This window comes from Xenopus laevis, chromosome 2S (assembly GCF_017654675.1).
Source record: "Xenopus laevis strain J_2021 chromosome 2S, Xenopus_laevis_v10.1, whole genome shotgun sequence".
NCBI classification, from domain to species: domain Eukaryota; kingdom Metazoa; phylum Chordata; class Amphibia; order Anura; family Pipidae; genus Xenopus; species Xenopus laevis.
In genome coordinates, this window is record NC_054374.1 from 59556811 (window position 1) to 59567739 (window position 10929).

General features: G+C 38.6%; 1 protein-coding gene across 3 annotated transcripts in view; it reads right to left on the reverse strand.

The window, feature by feature from the left end:
- LOC108709452 (plasma membrane calcium-transporting ATPase 4) overlaps nucleotides 1-7772 on the reverse strand; it is a 118266-nt gene extending 110494 nt beyond the window's left edge. For 2 of the 3 annotated variants that reach the window (XM_041583843.1, XM_018249303.2), the window contains exon 1: nucleotides 7487-7772. The gene's annotated coding sequence lies outside the window, so the exon portion shown is untranslated. The remainder of the gene's footprint in view (nucleotides 1-7486) is intronic. The other variant, XM_018249301.2, reaches the window with a different exon arrangement.
- Nucleotides 7773-10929: the final 3157 nt, after the last annotated feature.

Sequence of the window (10929 nt, forward strand, 5' to 3'; positions counted from 1 at the left end):
TTTACTATGATTAGAGGTAAATAAGTTAGGGACCACCATGTGGGGTTTTACCTTGAAGTAATATTGGTAATCCACCAACATGGTGGCTTACCAATATTATGATTATAACTTTGTAACAAAAAAAACCCGTTTCAAAATTACATGTAATTGCATATTTACTTGAATCATTAAGACAGGGCTCTAAACGTTTGGAAATTGGCCTCAGGTGTGCACCCACAACCCCCCTATTTTTGTATTTGAAAAGCTAAAAACCAATAAAAATCGGACCCTCAATAAATAAGCCTCCACGTGCAAAAACCACAAAAACCTCTGGTCAGAAAACATCGCTTTTTCATTTGTACTTTTTATATTCGGATCTATTAATATGACAATCATAGCTTTAGAGTTTGTGTGTTTAGTCTTGATTTAAAAACTTCTAAAACCTCTAAAATCTATTCTTTCAGAAGCATATTTTAGATTCCATTTAAGTCTAAAAAGGAATAAAATGCAATAGTTTCAAATCAGGTGGATGGATATGTCATTCTAACAAGTCGACTTGTGTGACAGATTTATCTACTTCTGAGAATGGGCAAAGATAAATATTGCCTATAAATTGCATCTCTACATAGATGTTTCCAAAATTAGAAAATGAAGTTTAATTTAGAAGTGTAAACATTGTTTTTGTAGAATACTTTATGGCACTCAGGTTAAATACAAGTATGAAAAGGCACCAGAGCACAGCCTGACAAAGCTATTGTTCATGGAAAGATTGAACACACTTTCCACTGAGAACATGGTCTTTTGACAGGGAAAATACCAATCTTTCTAGAGAGGAAAAACTGATTACAATTAAACATACAGAAAAACACTATTACAACCCAGTAGGCTGGTTTTGCTTCTAGTAAGGATAAATTATATTTTGTTTGGGTTCAAGTACAATGTACTGTATTATTATTACAGAAAAAAATGTATCCCATACTTGTACAAATATACACAAAGACATACTTTTTCTTATTTAAGAATTTTATCTGTTTCAGGAACCTGAACTAACAATTTTTGCAACAGCCAGTGTTAACCATGACAATCTTGTATTGCTTTCAAAAATCTATAAATATTTGGCTATTATACATTTTATATATACAGTCATATGAAAAAGTTTGGGAACCCCTCTTTATTCTTTGACGTTTTGTTTATCATTGGCTGAGCTTTCAATGCAGAAACTTCCTTTTAATATATAACGTGCCTTATGGAAACAGTAGTGTTTCCACAGTGACATTATTGTACTTCTCCCTCTGCATAAATGCCTTTGCAGATTTCAAAGTGTATTTAGGGTCATTGTCTTGTAGAATTATCCAACCCGTGTAACTTCAACTTTGTGACTGATGCTGGAACATTATCCTGAAGAATTTGTTGATATTAACAAAGGCCCCAGTCCCTGAACTAGCCACAAAGCCCCACAGCATGATGGAACCTCCACCAAATTTGACAGTAGGTAGCAGGTGTTTTTCTTGGAATGCAGTGTTCTTCTTCCACCATGCAAAGTGCTTTTTGTTATGACCAATGATCAGTCCAAACCACTTTGTTCCAAAATGACTGTGGCTTGTCTAAATGAGCTTTTGCATACAACAAGCGACTGTTTGTGGCGCGAGTGCAGAAAGGGCTTCTTTCTCATCACCCTGCCATACAGATATTCTTTGTGCAAATTGCGCTGAATTGTGAAAATTATGTACAGATACACCATGTGCAGCAATATGTTCTTGCGGGTCTTTGGAGGTTATCGTTGGGTTGTCTGTAACCACTCACAATCCTCCACATATGCCGCTCCTGTATTTTTCTTGGCCTGCCAGAGCTGGGTTTTACAGCAACTGTGCCTGTGGCCTTCCATTTACCAATTACATTCGTTACAGTTGAAACTGACAGTTTAAACCTCCGAGATGGCTTCTTGTAGCCTTCCCCTAAACCATTATACTGAACAATCTTTGTTTTCAGATATTTTGAGAGTTGCTTAGAGGACTCCGTGCTATCACTCTTCAGAGGAGAGTCAAACAGAAGCACAACTTGGTGTGAACAGGCGAGCAACGTGGGCACTTTCACTCTGGGTGGACAATAGAGGATTTTAGGGATTGAACAGAGGTGTTACAAGTGTGAACAATACAGGGCGGATTCGAGGTGTGAACAATACAGGGGATTACTGTATTAATTTGACAATGCAGGGGACAGTTAATCTCAGTACTGAAACTTTTTAAAGTTTATACAAGGTAAGCAGTCACAGCAGGCAGACTTTCATGTGGGGGCCACACGGGGGCGTGGGTCGCTAGTTGGACAGCACTAATGTAGAGAGTAATACTGAAACAATTTGAAATTTTTATTCAGCAGCTTTCCAGCTTGCCATTTCAGCAGTCAGGTAGCTAGGGTCCAAATTACCTTAACAACCACACATTGCTTTGAATAAGGTTCTGGGATATGAATAGAAGAGGCCCTGAATAGAAAAAATAGTAATAAAAAGTAGCAATAACAATATATTTGTAGTCTTACAGAGCAATGAAAGCCAACTGAAAAGTTGTTTAGAATAAGCCATTCTACAACATACTAAAGGTTAAAGGAGAACTAAAGCTTAACTAAAAAGTAGGGCAGAAATGTTGCATATTATAATTGGGCTTCTGTACCAGCCAAAGGGAACCACAGCCCTTTAGCAGTAAAGATAATGTGTCTCTGAAGATACCCAAGTAGCTCCCCATCTTCTTTTCTGCTGACTCTGTGCTGCTGTCCCTTACTGAGCTTAGGGGCCAAATCAAAATATACAATACATATATGATATAAAAGTCATAACATAAGGTTGATTAGTAATTAATACAGATAATTACTACATGGCAGCACATAAACCAGTGCAACTAGCATCAGAGTTTAATAAAGTTTAATCAGCCCTGTAGCATCATCTTAAATTACAAACAAACCATTTTCTGTTTCTGATAATTTGTGACGACCCCTAAGCTTAGCCTCTCAACAACTGCCCAGAGCCCACTGAGCATGGTAGTGTTGCAGACCCTTTCAAGATGGTGACCCCCTGTGACAAGTTTTAAGTCCTGGATCATTGCTGGTTTTAAAAAGCTGAAACTTTCAGCTGGTGCAATAAGTTCAGTATATAAAATATGGCATATTTAACGAAATTCATTATTAGGGTTTAGTGCTCCTTTAAAGGAAAACTATACCCCTCAAATAATGTAGGTCTCTATAAAAATATATGGCAAAAAACAGCTCATATGTAAATCCCTGCTTTGTGTAAATGAAACCATTTTCTGCTCTGCTCAGAGCCCACTGAGCATGGTAGTGTCCCAGACCTTTTCAAGATGGTGACCGCCTGTGACAAGTTTTAAGTCCTGGATCATTGCTGGTTTTGAGAAGCTGAAACTAAGCTGGTGCAATAAGTTCAGTATATAAAATCTGGCATATTTAACCAAATTCATTATTAGGGTTTAGTTCTCCTTTAAAGGAAAACTATTCCCCTAAAATAATGTAGGTGTCTATAAAAAATATATGGCAAAAAACAGCTCATATGTAAATCCCTGCTTCGTGTAAATGAAACCATTTTCATAATAATATACTTTTTCATTAGTATGTGCCATTGGGTAATCAAAAATAGAAAACTGGCATTTTAAAAAATAAGGGCAGCCCCCCCTGATATTGTATGATTCCCGGTGCACATAAACATACCCAACAAACTCTACTTGTTAGGTCACATGAGCCAATTAACAGACAGAGTTCTGTCTTTTGCTTCCACACTTCTTCCTGTTACAGTTAGAGTTGTAGTTTGACACAGCACAGAGACCATCACAAAATGGTGGTTTAAGGCAAGAGATGTAAAACGGCAATATTTACTTAAATATATATTCCAGTTTGGTAAAATTCTTTAATATGCCATTTAATTTGATATAAACTATTAATTTGATATAAACATTCTGGGGGTATAGTTTTCCTCCAAATAAGCCCAATAGGCTGGTTTTGCTTCCAATAAGGATTCATTATATCTAAGTACAAGGTACTGTTTTATTATTACAGAGAAAAAGGAAATTAATTTGAATTATTTGGATTATTTGGATAAAATGGAGAATGAGAGATGGCCTTTCTGTAATTCTGAGTTTTCTGGATAACGGATAATATACCTGTACCTAAAAGCCTTGAAACCTGAAGATGTTATATAATCAAAGATCAATTAGTCCCAGATTGATACAGGTGTGAACATAATCGTGTAAGGGCAGACTAATGTATTGAACACTTCATCTGAGGAATGCTAGTGAGGCGGAAAAAGCGGATTCGCTGAAATCGGTGACTGCATTTAAAAGTACAGTTTCCACCTGTGTGTATGCAGAATTGAGTGGAGATCAGCTTTTTTTAAAATGTCTGCTTTCCATTTGTTCTGCCTGATCTAACCTCCACCTGGCTCTATGATGCTGCACACAGGTGGAAACTATGCTTTTAAAGGACCAGTAACATCAATTTTTATTTTTTAAAATTTGTTAGTATACAACGAAAAGTTATTTCTTAATAAAGACTTGGCAATTTCAAATTTTCATTTGTCTTTGTGTTTTTTTTCATGGTTTACTAACAAATTTAAAAAAAAAATTGATGTTACTGGTCTTTTAAGTGCAGATACAGGAAGCTGCTGATTTGTATTCAATCAATACATTTAACCCAATTTATGAACAGACTAGCCTTGTGCACAAGCACATACACAATTGACTGTGCACCAGTTGCCAAACCACTTGCACAGATGACCCAGCAGAGCAGATAATAACTGCCAAACAGTGAGGCGACAAGGGCTGGAGTGGGAGTAGGCAGCAAAAGAGGTATGTGCCTGGCACCACCCTGCCACTGAGCCCTAGGCAATGCCTCTTCTGCATACCCCTAGTTCTGGCCCTGCAGACTAGTTTTATCTAGTCATTTGTTCCCAAGAATATCAGAAACAAATGAATAACAAGTAAAACTGCATTGCTTTTTGAACAAAAACATGCAAGATGTAATGGGAAACTATTCTTATTTTAATTGTACACAAAACAATTATTCCTGGGACGGTGCTCCTATTAAAGGGGTTGTTCACCTTCAAACACTTTTTCCAGTTCGGGTGGTTTCAGATTTTGCTTATCAGAAATAAAGACTTTTTTCCATCTACTTTCTATTTTGTATTTGTGACCATTTTTCTAATATTGAAGCGCAAAGTTAAAATTTTCACCTTCTAAAGCAGCTCTGGGAGGTGGGGTCGCCGACGCTAACTGTTTTAAATGAATACCATTTAGTGGATACATTTTTTAATCTTTGTCCCTGCTAAGCAGAATTGAATTGATACAATAGTTGCTAATATTCCACAGATGCTGCTGAAAATGTATCAACTAAATGTAGCAAATTGTAAATGTTCATATGCTCCAGGATCACTGAGCTGTCAAACACTAGAAACACAAACATTCAACTTTAAACTTAAATTGTGGGGAAAAATATGAAAAGCAATTGCAAAAAGTCTTGTTTATGGTGAACAATCTGAAAACAACTGAACTGGAAAAAGTGTTTGGTAGGTGAACAACCCTTTTAACAGAAAACTGCACTGTCTCTGGGGGGAGGGGGGGTTTCAGCAAGTACCATAGAGCAATGTTTTTCCTGCATCCTCTTTCTTCCCACAAACACAGTAGAGCAAAAAGCCAAACTTTTACCAAAAGTTGCAGTTTTTTACTCTGTCCCAGGCACTCTCAGTGGTGCTTGCTAAAGAGTAGCCCAGGCTGGTGCAGCTTTCTGCTAATAGGAGCACCAGTCCAGGGTATCAGGTAAGTGGTTACAATTACTTGGGGTTGCATAACATTTGGCACCCCCAATAATTTACTTTGTTTTGCTTTTTGTCCAGTCAAAAACTGCTTTTTGCATAATGAACGCATAAGCAAGCCCTTATGCTCATTTTTTAAGGGTAGGTGACAGCAATATATGTTGTGAGTGACAGCAATATATGTTTTGAATGTGGGTGTAAATTTTTGTAACCATAGGCATAGCTTTTTATTCAACAGTTCTTCAATTTGCATTTTACGCAATCTGGTAACTAGGGCCCAAATTACCCTAGCAACCATGCATTGATTTGAATAAGAGACTGGAATATAAATAGGAGAGGGCCTGAATAGAAGGATCAGTAATGAAAAGTAACAATACATTTGTAGTCTTTCAGAGCATTTGTTTTTTTAGAAGGGGACAGTGATGCCCATTTGAAAGCTGCAAATAATCAGAAGAAAAAGACAACTATAAAAAATAATGAAAACCAATTGAAAAGTTGCTTAGAATTGGTCATTCTATAACATAATAAAAAGTTACCTTAAAGGTGAACCACCCCTTTAATTTAACTTTTAGCATGTTATAGAATGGCTAATTTTAAGTATCTTTTCATTTGGTTTTCATGTTTTCTTTTTTCTAGTTTTTGAATTATTTGCGCTCTTATTTTGACTTGGTCCATCTTTTAAATGGGGGTGGGGGTGTGTCTAAAAACAAATTATCTGTAAGGCTACAAATTTATTGTCATTGCTACTTTGTATTACTCGTCTTTCTATTCAGGCCCTCTGATATGCATATTCCAGTCTCTTATTCAAATCAACGCATGGTTGCTTGGGTAATTTGGACCCTAGCAACCGGATTGTTAAAACGGCAAACTTGGGAGAGCTGCCGAATAATTCAAAAGCCACAAATAATAAAAAATGAAGAGCAATTGCAAATGGTCTCAGAATATCACTCACTACGCCATACTAAAAGCGCATGTCAAGGTGAACAACCCCTTTAATGTACACAGTAAACAAACTATATTTAAGAATCAAGTTAAAGGTTGTACATCACACAGCAGGCACAGACATGTGAAATTGTACAAAATAAGTGCTTTATTGAATGCCTCCACAAAATACACACCCCAATGCTCTACTATTTAACCAGCCCAAAGAGACCACCCATTCATTCGCTCAATCGTTCCTGTTGCACTTAGTCCTGTATAATTAAAAGAATACGATACCCAACAGAGAGAAATGTATCCTGATAAAATAAATGAGCACCCCAATAATACATGTGTCAATTACTACAGACTGCACTGGATCACTACACATAAGGTGGTGGGGCGTAAACACGTAGCAGCAACCGCTAGAGAAGCGAGAGTTCCCTGGTTAGTGAGTTACAATCAGCAGACGAATACGAAAGCATTTACATTTTATGGGGAGGGTGTATGCCCTGTGAAAGACTCAGCATCCAGACATGTTGATTCAATGCCTCGTCGTAACTGCTGGAGCAATAGGTAGACAGGGACTAAAAATGAACATGGCAGTCAGTTCTCTCATTTTCGGCGCGACTAGCCTCGCCGTACGTGCATCCACGTATAAAATCGGTAAAGTAGACGGGCAACAGGCAAATACCAGTATAAAGACAAGACCCGAGTACACTGCGTGTTCCTATGTGCGCGCGCCCGCACAATCACACATATTCACACCCTGTTATTACTCACCGTAAAAGCCCCGGAGTGGTTCGGGCGCACCCTGTCCAACGGTTCTGATACCAGGACGCCTGTTGCGTGGCAGAGTGCCAGCAGGTCGCGATTTGAGAGGCACAAGAACCGGCTACTCACCCAACGGGTGACAACAGCTACGGCTTCACCTCAAACTAATCCAGACACAACCCAACCCGTGGGCGGAGCCTGTGAGGGATAACTGGCGGTTTAGGGACAGCTTCAGTTTAAGGAAGAATTCTCTCTTTACCCCTGCGTCCGCCCTAGTCTCTGTTTAAGGTGGAACTACACAGTCAGCCAGGGTTACATGCCGACTGCTGCTTGTGTTTATTCATGCTGCTAAATCTGTTCGAAAGGAACACATTAGTGGTCGCTATAATCGTAATATCACAGTTTTTTTTTTTTTTTAAAAAAAGGTGCTTTGTTTATTTCTGCATATTTCCTGCGCATGACTTCTGTATACTATGCAATTCAGAACCCAGGGGCGTGAGTAGTAAAGAAGCGTCTGTTCTCTTCTGATATGGGGGGCGGCGGCGCCTTCCGATCGTTCAGCAGTCACGTGACCTGTACATTATGTCGTAACTTATAGGGAGCTTCTCATGCAACAGGAATTCTTGTTCTGTGCGGGCTGGTTGATTTAAATACAGTTGATACATACTGCTGTTTATGCTGCAGCTGTTTGCAGACGAAACTATCATGTACACAGCCGGAGTCTGGCATTTATGTTGAAACACTGCAGCTCAGACTCTGCAAAAAAAACACGTATCACTCGAGCATTAAGGAGGTCTTTGGATCTGCCATTGCTGCAACAGGTTCTTTGGAGAGGTCTAACCAAGTTGCAAAGGTGCTTACACAGTATGCAAGAAACCTTAAAAATAGGGGTGATTTATCAACACCTGGGCTGTTACACACGGCAAATCAGATTTTGCTTTCATTTAGAAACGAATAACTTGTTGCTATGGGTTACTGGCTGGGTGGAATTCTGCGATTGTTTATGAGACTCGATGAGATGAAAATATTTCTCAAGCACTATTTTCTGTGAACCAGGGAGTGACATCCTGACACTGAGACTTTTCTGCTTTACCTCCTTATTTTTAGGGTTGCTGACTTCTGAAAAAAAAAATCTGTGCCTTCCCAATAATAACTTTAGATATCTAGGCCCAGACTGGTAATTGACAATGGGACTGCTGTTAGATGCCATAGGTGGTCACTATTGCTTGGGCCAGTGTGGTCTTCTTTTGTATTAAAATGCCAGGGTCTATTTTTGAATCTCACTTCAAACATGTTGGCATCAAGTATCCTCCAAAAGATTTAAATACATATACATAAGCAAAAATTTAAATATTGTTGCACTTATTAATTAATACTCTTCTAATGTATAATGTGTCAGCCAACTGTAAAATATTCACACTCAAAATATAACTAAAATTAAACACAAATGACAGGTATAAATGAATCCTCTGAATCAATCCACCTCAGGGCCATCATCAGAAGATGTATTAGCTGAGAAGAATACATTTTCTAAATGTAATCAATAAAAATTTGGTACCATTTCTGAAACAGTAATTACTTTTCACTCCCCCTATTCTCACAATCTGTGTCTCATGCAGGAAACAGTAGTCTGATTTTAAATGACAGGTCTAATATAGTCTCTGGGGGGTGCTCCTTTTGCCTAGAAGATGTATTAGCAGGGCTGGGCCAAGCCGACCATGTACCCTAGGCAACCCGGTCAGCTAAGCCCCCTCCGCGTTCAGTTTGGGGCAGGAAAGAGAGAGACAGAGGAGCAAGTGACAGAGAGGGTACACAAGAACTGCAGAGGGGAGTGAATCCGGACTAGCGGTAGGCAGAAGACTCTTGAACACTAGGCAGGTGCCTCTTCTGCCTACTCCTAGTTCTGGCCCTGTGTATTATGGCTCTTACACTTTTTTTGCCTGAGGCATAGAGGTGGGGCAGACAATATATGATTGACAACTGAGATCTTTAAGTATTTTTTTATAACATATGGAGATTTGTAATACTTTATTATACAGCTTTTTATGTTTGGGTGACAGGTCCCCTTTAACATCAAAAAAGTGTTACATTTAGTGTACAGTAGTATTGTTTTGTAGATATTGGGCAGCCTTTCATGCTGAATATGGCCAAAAGGGACAAGTACTTGTACAAAGAAAGATACAGGTCAAATGTGATTTATGGTTCTTTACAGGACTTTATTTTACAGTTTATTAAATTCTTGATTATGGGCAGGCAATAATAACAGGTCCTATTCTGCAAGATGCAGTTATGCAAAAATGCAGTGTGACAGAGAGCACATCTGTCTGTAATGAAAATGTACATGGAAGTTTGCATTTATGGTGCATTACTGTAGATGGGATACCCAGACAGAATTGAAAGCACTGCGTATCTTGACAGCGCTATATAAATAAATGATGATGATGATATTCTCTTTGTCAGGTAATTAAGGTGGCAGCTGAGAGAAGAGATATCTGTAGAGGTAAAAAGGGTAGTCTGATGGATTATCAGCCTTTCTGACATTTACTGCAATATCTATATATCTGTCTGTCCAGTTCCAGGGTCAGCTTGGTTCATAGGTTTCATATTGTTTAGGATGGCTGATTTTCTCTACATATAAGTATGTTCCTATATAAAAGACAGAATGTCTTTTGTGTGTGATTCTGAGCACCTGTCTCAGGTGCCCAGAGCTGACTGCTAGGCATCTGTGTCTACTTTCTGTAGGTGTTTATGGTACATATGCATTGTAGGAAAGAAAGTTTCAGACCCCGTGCTCCAGGGAAGCAAGATTTCAGTAGGTGGGTGGGGTTGGTCTTTTAAAGATTTAGTGTGGGTCCATCAGGGACTATTCTTGAAAGTACTGACATAGAGTTTAGCTGGCCATAGATGTTGAGATTTTTAAAAGATCAGATCCTCATCGTGAGACCACGATTTTCTCGGGAACGATCATACGAATTGTCCATCAACTAAAAAGACCAATTTGTCAGGAAAACAAAGGGGAGCTGCCTGCTTGGCCCTGCAAACATAGATAGATTGCACTGGGACCGACAAAGATTTTTTAACCTGGCCGATCAATTTCCTGACAGATGTCGGCCAAAAAAACGTTCGAATCGCTCTAAGCGCACGATAATTTCGAAGGATTGGTCGGACTTCCCTAAAATCGGTCATTCGGCAAGAAGAATCGTCGCGTCTATGGGGAGCTTTTGTCACAGAAGGAAAATCATGGTATGACACATTATTCCCTACAACTAGAGAGGAACAAACAACATCATGACAATAAGGACAACTGCTAAAAGATCACTTACATCTTTGCCTTAAAGGAAAACTATACCCCTCAAACAATGTAGGTCTCTATAAAAATATATTGCATAAAACAGCTCATATAACCCTGCTTCATGTAAATAAACTATTTTCATAATAATATACTTTTCTAA